This window comes from Ursus arctos, chromosome Y, assembly GCF_023065955.2.
Source record: "Ursus arctos isolate Adak ecotype North America chromosome Y, UrsArc2.0, whole genome shotgun sequence".
NCBI lineage: Eukaryota > Metazoa > Chordata > Mammalia > Carnivora > Ursidae > Ursus > Ursus arctos.
Window position 1 is genome coordinate 30167632 of NC_079874.1, and position 10879 is coordinate 30178510.

The following is a 10879-nucleotide window of genomic DNA, read 5'->3' on the forward strand; positions in this document are numbered from 1 at the left end:
AGCCCAAAGACCCCCGGGTTCACCCCAAATTTCCATCTCTCACCGCAGAAAATTCCAACTGTGCATTTCCATCACTCAGCTCAGAGACCCCAGACGCATCCCAAATTTCCACTACTCACCCGAGACCCCAGACTCATCTCACATCTCCACCCCTCACCCCAGAAACCCCAGGCTTACCCCAAGCCTCCATCCCTCATGCACACTTCATGGGAAAGCACAGCACGGAGCTGAGTCCTAGACACGGGTATTGACCCCGGCTGGCACATTACGGGATCGTGTTGTAGCCACGGGGCTGCTCTGCCAGATTTTGCGATCCTACCCCAGGGGCGCGGTGAAATCCCATGGAGCGGTTTTACCAAACCTTGGAGAATGTCCAACAGTACTTTCCCGAGACATTAAAAATCATAACAAGAACAGGCAGAATCCAAGAAAACCCGTGTTTCCCTTTGCCAGACACGTTCGCTCATGGTCGGATGAACCCAGCTCAACAGCCTGCAAAACCCTAAAATTACTTTCCACCTGGAGTCCTTACATTTCACTGAACCTGATAAGCGCACGGGCAGACCCCCTAAGTGAAGCTACGACAATATTGCTCTGGGGTCCAGGCATTTGGGGTGAGAGGGATCAAGAAGGATCAGATCGTCGCCTCCAGGGTCCGCTTCACGGCATCTCCACCTGCAGGATCTCCAAGCACCAAGGTCCTGTTTCTACTTGCCCCCTTGGAAGACCCCAGGCTCAGGGAGTCAAGTGCACAGCCCTGAGGCAAGAGGAATCCTGCAGAAGAAGTCGGATTTAAGGAATCTGGGAATAACTTCGCCCTCGGGTAATTTTTGCAACCTTCCTAGATAGTTAATCTCTCCGAGTAATGGGAGCCTTGTGATTCTGGGCTCTGCTCCGAGCCTGAGTGCACTTGGGCTGGCGGCTTGGAGGACATTGCAAGAGGCTTGCCGCGGCCTGAGGCTTGCAAACACGCTTGGGACCAAGTCCAGGGAGGCCCAGCTTGGGACGAGAAGGCATGGCCGCCCAGGAATTCCAAGCCAGGAGAGCAAAAACTTCACAAAGTCCTTTTCTGAGCCCATAAATTAAGCTCCAGTGTTGTTCTCCGGGTGAAGAAGCTGGTTCTAATAACCCAGCCTTGGGGTGGACGGGGGTGGGCTGGTGGTGGTGGCCGGGGGGAGTTTTCTTGGGTAAAAAATATAAAAGCAACTATCTACTTGGGATGCGGGGGTGGGGTGGGGAGCAAGATTGGGAAATTCGGAGAACGGACAGATGTCACAAAATAGCCCAGCGTCCAGGAAAGGGGTTTGAGGCTTTGGGGGATTTGCTGCCCGGCGCGGCCCCGTTATGCCTTCCCATACACTGACCTCTGGTTGCCTTGTCTCCGTCTACACACATGCTTCCAGGACCTGTGCCCCAAGACACGTTCACCATGGCATGTCCCCCTGTTCTGTGGCCTTCCCGTCGTGCACCAGACTCAGGACCGGGACTAGTGGGGACATCCCTCCAAGACACTCACGCCGTCCATGTGACCAGTGACCACTGAGCTAGACGTGGGCATGACACATCCCACAAAGACCCCACCCAACATATCCGCAGCCCAGCTCCCCTGAAAGCTCATCCCAAAGGGCCCTTGGCCACACCAAACACACGGGGAGAAGTTGGGCAGAGGGCACGTGGCAGTGAAAACACATGGCGAAATGGGGTGGAATGTCTTAGGTTGGTCAATTTTACTAAAAGTAGGACCCTGTGAAGTCACTGCCAAGGCCATCCCAAGAGGGTACAATGACTACGCTTCTTGGCGAATGCACCTGTCTGCTTGGGAGCGACTTTGAGAAGGTGTAGGGGGTCTTCCCATTGGTGGTGGCTCTCCCTCCAATGTTTGGTTCTCCGCCCGAAAGAAAACCCTCTTCCCATTTCGGGGGAGGAAAATGTATGTTAAAATTCATTCTTCTTTAGTTGTGATCAAATATACAACATAAAATTTACCATTTTCACCATTTTTACATGCACAGCTTAGTGGCAATAAGCACATTCACAGGGCTGTGTGACGTACCCACCATCTGTCTACAGAACTTTCCATCTTCCCAAACTGAAGCTCTATCCCCATGGAACACTGACTCCCCAGCCCCAGCCCCTGGTCCCACCATCTACTCTCTGTCTCTATGGCTGGGACTCCTCTAGGGACCCCATATACGTGGAATCACACAGGACTTGTCTTTCTGTGTCTGGCTTATGTCACTGAGCACCATGTCCTCAAGGTCCATCCACATCCTAGCAGGTGCAGAACATCTTCCTCTTCAAGGCTGCATCATAGTCCACTGTGTGCATGGACCACGTTCTGTTTATCCACGAATCCGTGGATGAATGTTTATGTTGTTTTGTGGGTAGTGCTGGCGTGAACACAGGAGGCAAATATCTCTTGGAGTCCCCAGTTTCAATTTTGGGGAGGTCTATACCTAGACGTGCAATTACTGGAACTTCTCATGAAAGAGAACATGACTTTGACTCAATGGGCTATTTTAAACCTCATCGGAGATCAACCCACTCCTGTCCGCATGCTCAGAGGGGTGTGCAGATCCTGACCCAGGTGGCGTTGCATGGGTCACGCCCACCGCGTCCTCTATGAATTTTGCTGATGGGACCGTTTCTCCTGCATGAGTAGATCAGGCTGGACAACCCCTTCAGTTGGCTAATTTGGGGCATCAATCTCTCCATCCCACAAGGGCATGAGGGCACGTTGCCCTTAGCCGGTCAGTACTTTCCCCAAGCTGCTTGTCACCCCGGCGTGGGCGAGCATCCTTGGATTTTGTGACATCATTGGGTTTGTTGAACCAATCGCTTCTGCATGCTGGACGGTATTCATTCCCCAACGAGTAGACGTGAACCACCGAAAACTCCCCCAAGGAAAGAAGCCATCGGTGTCTCTCGTCGTCCTCCAGAACGATTCTGCGGCAAATCCCGTGGTTGAAAATTCATTCACAAACGAGCACCTCCGATTTAAGGAGATGAGGATTTTATGTATTGTCTGGAAGCTCCACCCAAGATGGCTTGAGCCGCCATGGCCTCTGAAGTTCTCTAGAAGGAGGAAGGACAAGCAAAACAACAGCGAGGACTCAATAAGACATCTCCATGTGCTTGGAGCTAAGTACTAACAGTCCTGGGATGTCAGCACCACTGTCACCTCTGCTGTGACGTGAGAGGAAACTGAGGCAGATACAGACAAAGTGGTTTGATCCATGTCACTCAGACACCAAGAGGAAAGCAGGAGTTCAGAGAATCAACTGTGTGTATATACATACATATTTATATACATTCACGCAGTTGTGGGTCCAGCAAGTCTGAAGTCTCTATGGTAACCTGGCAGGCTGGAAACTCAGACAGGATTTCTGTTTTGCAGCCTTGGGGCAGCATTCTGTATCTGGAAACCTCCATTTTTGCAATTGAGACCTTCACCTGATTGGATGAGGCCCACCCACCATCAGGAAGGTGATCCACCTAAACTTTACTGTTAGTACATGTCAACCATAACTATGATCAATATGCTCTTGTGACCACTGGCCCCTGACCCCACTCTGTCTGTCCCGCCCTGTGCCCAGGTAGGCCAGCATCTGCCCCTCACATGAGGGGACACTTGGCAATGTCTGGGGACATTTTTGGTTGTCACAACTGTGGGGGATTATTGGTGTGTGATGGGTGGAGACCAGGGACGCTGCTTAGCACCCTGCAGTGCACAGGATGCCCCACATTAGAGAGGCATCCAGCCCCAGATGTTGGCCGTGCTGAGGTTGAGAAGTCCTGGCCTAGCATGAGAGTCTGTCTATCTATCATCTATCTATCTATCTATCTATCTATCTATCTATCTATCTATCATCTATCTATCATCTCTCTATCTACCTATCTCTATCATCTATCTGCCTATGTACTCATCTATCCATCCATCCGTGCATCCATCCAACCATCCACCCATATATTCATCCATCCATCCATGCATTCTATCTATCTATCTATCTATCTATCTATCTATCTATCTATCTATCTATCTATCTCTGTATCTATCCATCTATCTATATTCCATCTACAAGTGTTTATAGCAGCTTTGTTTATAATTGCCAAAACTTGGAAGCAACCAAGGCATCCTTCAGCAGGTGGATGGATGGTGGTCCAACAAACTGTGGTCTATCCAGACAATGGAATATTATTCCGCACTAAAGAGAAATGAGCTTTCAAGCCATGAAAAGACACAGAGGAACCTTAAATACACATCACTAAGGGAAAGAACCCAACCTGAAAAGGCTCCATCCTGTTGTGATTCCAATTCTAGGACATTCTGGAAAAGGCAAAACTATGGAGACAGTAAAAAGATCAGTGGTCACCAGGGGTTTGGTGCAGGGAGGGATGAATGGGTGAAGCATACCGAGGGTTTTGAGGGCAGTGAAGACATCCTATATGATACTATAATGATGGTTCCATATTCCTGCACATTTGTCGAAACCCATAGAATGGGCACTGCCAAGAGAGAATCCTCATACAATTATTACTTAGTTAATAATAATGTGTCAATGTATTAATCACATCACATTAAAAGTTCATTGATAAAAGTTAACATATCAATGATAATATATCAATGTTCATATATAATGATAAAATATCAATGATAATATATCAATAAGCTTATCCACTATAAGAAATGTAGCACACGAATGAATGTAAGATCTTAACAATGGGGGAAATATGTGTATGAATGTATGTAAACTCCCTGTACTTTCCACTCGATTTTGCCATAAACCTAAAACCACCCTAAAAATAATTTTTGTGAAAAGCCACTTCTGCAGGGTCCCTCCCCACGCCTTCCTCTTGTCCTCATGAATCTTCTGGACTTGCGACCACAGTGTCTACGTATCACCCGTAGGAGTTTCTCCTGTCAGTTACACCACAGGGAGTAGATTCTCTCTGGAGACCATGAGAGCCTGTGACTAGGGAACAAGGAACAACACTGACCAAAGTATTTCCTTATTAGGATTCTGAAACTATGTCTGTTGAGGGGTTTCACAGGGTTGTCTGGGACTTGACCTTTTGAAAAAGATCGTGGGGTCAGTGTCCAACCAATTGGGTGTTGCGATGAAATAGGGAAGTAGGATGGGCACTGGGGTGCTGGCCAGAGTGTGGTTCTTGACCTGGGTTCTGCCCACCTTGGCATTCTCCATCTGCAAAGGTCCATCAAGCTGTTCCCTTAGGATATGGGCACTTTTCTGTAGGCATGTGATACTTGAGTACGACATTACCTTTTTTTAAAAATGATGGACATGAAATTCTCATTGCAAAAAAACAAAGTGACATTTTACTTTATTATTTTTTTAAATTTATTTTTAAATTTTAATTTAATTTTTTAATTTTAATAATATTTTTTATTATAAATAAGTTCCACACCCAACATGGGGCTCGAACTCATGACCCTGAGATCAAGAGGCATACGCTCTATCGACTGAGCCAGCCAGGTGCCCCCAAACATCCACCGTTTTAAGGCATATGATCCAGTGGACTTTAGTCCAACCACTACCTGTCCCTAAACGTGTTCATCCTCCCAAGAAGAGACCCTTTCCCCATCAACTGTCACTCCCCATCCCTCCCCACTAGTACACCCACTGGTTACCGACTTCCACCCCATTCGTCCACTTTCTGTCTCTTTGGATTTTCCTGTTCTGGGCATTGCCTATCAATGGGATCATACACGATATGGCTTTTTGCGTGTGGCTTCTATCCCTGAGCATGTTTTCAAGGTTCATCCACATGGTATCATGTGTTAGAGTTTCTTTTCTATGATAACGTTACCGTTTTGGAGAGAACTCCATACTTGACAAATTGGGGGTCTCTTCCCAAGAACCCAGACTGGGGGCCCCTCAGATTGTCTCATTCATCCTTTGTCCCACCATAAACAACCCATTCCTTTGGAGATACACAAAAGGCTCTACAAAGATGGAGTGTGGGGTCGGCAATGCCTGGGATGTTAGACCCTGGCCCTGCCCCATCTTTGGCATGGTTCTATCAATGCAGGAGTATTTGGTGCCATGGGAAGAGCATGGACCAAGCAAGTACTGTCAAGGACTCTTGATACCAAGTCTGGCCCTGATGACTCCTTTTGTTGTATGACTGTTCAGCCTTATGAATGAAGTCTAGAGAAGGCGGGCCGCCATCTTGAATCTGAGGGCACATTGACAACAGGGAGACCAGGCTGCTGGTGGATCTGGGAGCTCATGAAAGAATGAGGCTCATTTAACCTGGAAAACAGCATTGTATTTCCATCTCCAGTCTTCTGAGAACAGGGGGGAGGCAGGTGCATTTTCTGTCCATTGTGGCCATTCGGAAATGGGATGAGCTGTTCTGCCCATAACAAGCTTGTCGGCCTGTTGAAGTCTTAGGAAGATGCCGTGTGAGTTTCCCGGGGATGCCATAACAAGGTCTGTGCATGGGTGGCTCACAAGAACAGAAATTTACTGCATCACAGTTTTTTTTTTTTTTTAAGATTTTATTCATTTATTTGTCAGAGAGACAGAAAGAGAAAGAGAGCACAAACAGGGGGAGTGGCAGGCAGAGGGAGAAGCAGGCTCCCCCCGAGCAAGGAGACCTATACAGGACTCGATCCCAGGACTCTTGGATCGTGACCTGAGCTAAAGGCAGACGCTGAATCGACCGAGACACTCAGGTGTCCTTGCGTCACAGTTCTTGAGGCCAGAAGCCCAACATCAAAGTGTTGGCAGGGTGAGTTCTTTCTGGGGGCTGTGAGGGCAAATCCCTTCCCTGTGCTCCCTTCTAGGCCTGGGATCCTCGGTTGTTCCTTAGCTTGCTGATGGCTGTCTTCTCCCTCTGTCTTCTCATGGTCTTCCTTCTGTGCATGTCTGCCTGCATTTCCAAGTTCCCATTCCAAGTTCCAGAACTTCCTCATAAACAATGAGACAGTCCCCACCATATCTTACTGTGACACACACTGAAAATCACAACTCCAAGAAGGCTGATGGGTGGAAAAAGCATTATCAGTAAGTCATATTGGATTAGAACCCACTCAAATTGTCTCATCTAACTCAATTATCTGAAAAGACCCTACTTCCAATTAAGGTCATAGTCATAGGTATTTGGGGTTAGGACTTCAACATCTTTTTTGAGGGGGCAAGTCAACCCATTTCAACATCTTTCGGGCATCTTCCAAAACCAGGAGTGGATGATTCTTTCATGATTTCATCCACCCACCCAAACATGCATCCATCAATTTATTTATTCATTCACTTATCCATCATCCATCCATCCATCCATCCATCCATCCATCCATCCGTCCATCCGTCCATCCATTTGTCCATCCATCCATCCATCCATCCATCCATCCATCCATCCATCCAACCATCCATCCACTCATCCTTTCACCCATCCATTCATCTGTCTACTCATCCACCCATCCATTCATCCACCCCTATATTCGTTCATGCATCCATTTATTCCCTCTATCAATTTTTAGGGTCATGCATTTTCTGTGTGATGGATGCAGGGTGGACACCATGTTTCTGGGAGGTGTAGACCCAGACTGACAGAGCCCTACCATGTTAAACATCATCACATCCTTTGTTTATTTAGGCCTCTACTTATCTAGTGTCTAACTTGTGGTTTTGTTTTTGAGACTTCATCACATCACAAATGAAAAAGTTTTCTTTAGTCCAACTGAATTTCCTTCATCTAGGAATGGTCTCCCTTTCCTAGTTCTCCCACAATTGCCCAGGATATTGGTTGGCAACCTGACCCTGTCCTGGTAACTTCTGTGAGAAGTAAGGCTGGGTGGAGTTGGGGGTGAGTTGGGTGGAGCAGGGGAAGGCAGGATACTGGAATGGAGGACAAGAACAATGGCTCTTGTTCAACTCTCATTGAGAGGACTCTGTTGTTTATTTAGGGGATGTTATTCAGCGGAGGCACAGTATTATAATTATGTGGCCCAGAAAAAGCCATGCAGTTAAGGAGTCTCATTTACTTTGTCTTGTGATGTCAGCATTGTAGGCAGGTCCGTGCTCCGTGCTGATGGTCTTTGCTGGCCAGTCCTCTCAGAAGAGAAGGGAACAGACATAACTGTAACAAAAGCACACATGGACAAGTCTCCTTTCTCCCAGGTCAAGACATGTGCAGCCCCATGTCCATGCATGTACTCTCTGAAGCCAACTCCCCCTCCACTCTAGAAGGTTCTGGGCCCTTGCCCATCTTCCAATCCCTCCCAAAACAAAAGCAATAATGAAAGGGCTTTTCACATCGTCCTGTAGTATAAAAACCCTGCTGTCCTATTTGTTTCCCTCCTACTGAAGTCCCCTCTGCTGGGGTGGGGGAAATGCTGCTCTTATGTAATGTTAAGTAAACTTGGACAGGGTTTTGCTCAGAGATGAATCTGATAGCTAACCGCGTTGCTCACGACTTTCAGCTGCTCCTAGGCCTTTTCACGATTACATCTAGCGTGTTGGGCAGATTTCGAAATAAAGCCAGCCGGAGTCAAGATAAGAGATCATCTCACCGTGTACATTCTGACGCTGTTAAATACAGAAGGAGCTTGACATGAAGAGCTAGTGGAGGCTTAACCATTTCTAGAGCAAATTGTCATTGCCATGAACACTTCTTGAGTCGATGTAAGAATTAAGTGTCTTTTTTGGAAATGACACTAAAGCTTATTAAAAACAGATCACGATCATGGAATGATCAAAACGAGTGTGAATTCTTTACAGCAACTCTCGAAGAGAGGTGGAGTCCTGTTTCTCTCCTCTGGAATCTGGGCTGGCCCCTCACCTTCTTTGGCCAATGGAAGATGGTGCAAGTGACAGGTGTGTCATCCAGAACATCCCATCCTATCAAGTCTTCGAGTTGGTGAAAGTCCCACTCAAGCTCTTGGCTGATAGTCAACTCAGCTGCCAGGGGTATGAATGGGCCATCTAGAACATTCCATCCTATCAAGTCTTCCAGTTGGTGAAGGTCCCACTCAAGCTCTTGGCTGATAGTCAACTCAGCTGCCAGGGGTATGAATGGGCCATCTAGAACATTCCATCCTATCAAGTCTTCCAGTTGGTGAAAGTCCCACCCAAGCTCTTGTCTGATAGTCAACTCAGCTGCCAGGGGTATGAATGGGCCATCTAGAACATTCCATCCTATCAAGTCTTCCAGTTGGTGAAAGTCCCACTCAAGCTCTTGTCTGATAGTCAACTCAGCTGCCAGGGGTATGAATGGGCCATCTAGAACATTCCATCCTATCAAGTCTTCCAGTTGGTGAAAGTCTCATTCAAGCTCGCTGATAGTCAACTCAGCTGCCAGGGGTATGAATGGGCCATCTAGAACATTCCATCCTATCAAGTCTTCCAGTTGGTGAAAGTCTCATTCAAGCTCGCTGATAGTCAACTCAGCTGCCAGGGGTATGAATGGGCCATCTAGAACATTCCATCCTATCAAGTCTTCCAGTTGGTGAAAGTCTCATTCAAGCTCGCTGATAGTCAACTCAGCTGCCAGGGGTATGAAGGGTCATCTAGAACACTCTATCCTGTCAAGTCTTGCAGTTGCCTAGAGCTCCGGCCAACACTAAGTAGAGCAGTTGAGTCCTGTCAACCCTCAGAATCAGGAGACATAACAACACCTTGGTGTTCATTCAGGCTACTACGTTTTAGCATGATTTATTCCCTGTGGATAACCAAAATAGACGAGCAAAATAACACCTCCAGGCCGGATGAGTAAAAACAAATACATGAAAGAAAGAAGAGAAGCATTCTTCATAGAGACACAGTGACATTTTTAGCTACATTCAAACCAATGGCTTACAACCCCATCCGTTGTGTTTTTTTCCTTGGTTGCTGACTCATCGCACATGTCTGGCATTGTGAAATACGAACAACACAATATCGGTTTGCGGTTTTGAGTGGAGATGATGAGCGAAGGTGGTAGAAGCCATGGTTATGAGTCATCTCCATGACAGAGATGATTATAGCCTTCACAATTCATATGGAATGTGCTTCCACGTCCAAAAAAGAGTACAATGCTTGCTGCCCATTTTCTCCTGAATTCCCTTAATTTTTTTCTTCCCAAGTGAAAGGGCAGGGCTGCAGAATGTCAGAGATTTCAGTGGCAGTTCATCAAGACGGCCCGACTCTGCTGATAACGCTTTTTCCACCCATCAGCCTTCTTGGAGTTGTGATTTTCAGTGTGTCACAGTAAGATATGGCGGGGACTGTCTCACGGTTTATGAGGAAGTTCTGGAGAACATCACGTATTCCATATTTCTCCTCGTGTTTCCTTGGTGCCTCCAAAGGACAAACACTCTTTCATGTCATAGATCCCATTAGCTGTGATAACCCATTTTTGGGAACTACACGTTTCTCTCTCCATAAAGTTCTGATCTCACCAAATCACCCTTCCTAAGTCACAGAAGAGCCAGAGTGACACTTGGCCATCTTCTCAAATTGGCCTGTCCTGCCATTTCTTTTTGAGCTCTCTGCCTGTTTTTCTCCCTTTTGTCTGTAAACATCCTGAAATGAAGTTTCCAGAGGGCAAGACCCCCTTGGAAAAGAGCTAGAAAGACCAGCTTCCCTAGGGCAAGGGGGAGGTTGGGTGGGTGAAGGGGAGTTAAGGGGATGACACTCGCCTTCCAAGGGGACACTTGTCTGGAGACATTTGGGTGTCATGACATGGTGAGGGTGCTATTAGCATCTGGTGGGTGTAGACCAGGGATGAACACCCTACATTGCAGATTATCTATCTATCTATCTATCTATCTATCTATCTATCTATCTATCATCTATCTATCCATCTACTCATCTATCTACCTACCTATGTATCTACCTATCCATCCATCCATTCATCCATCCATCCACCCATCCAT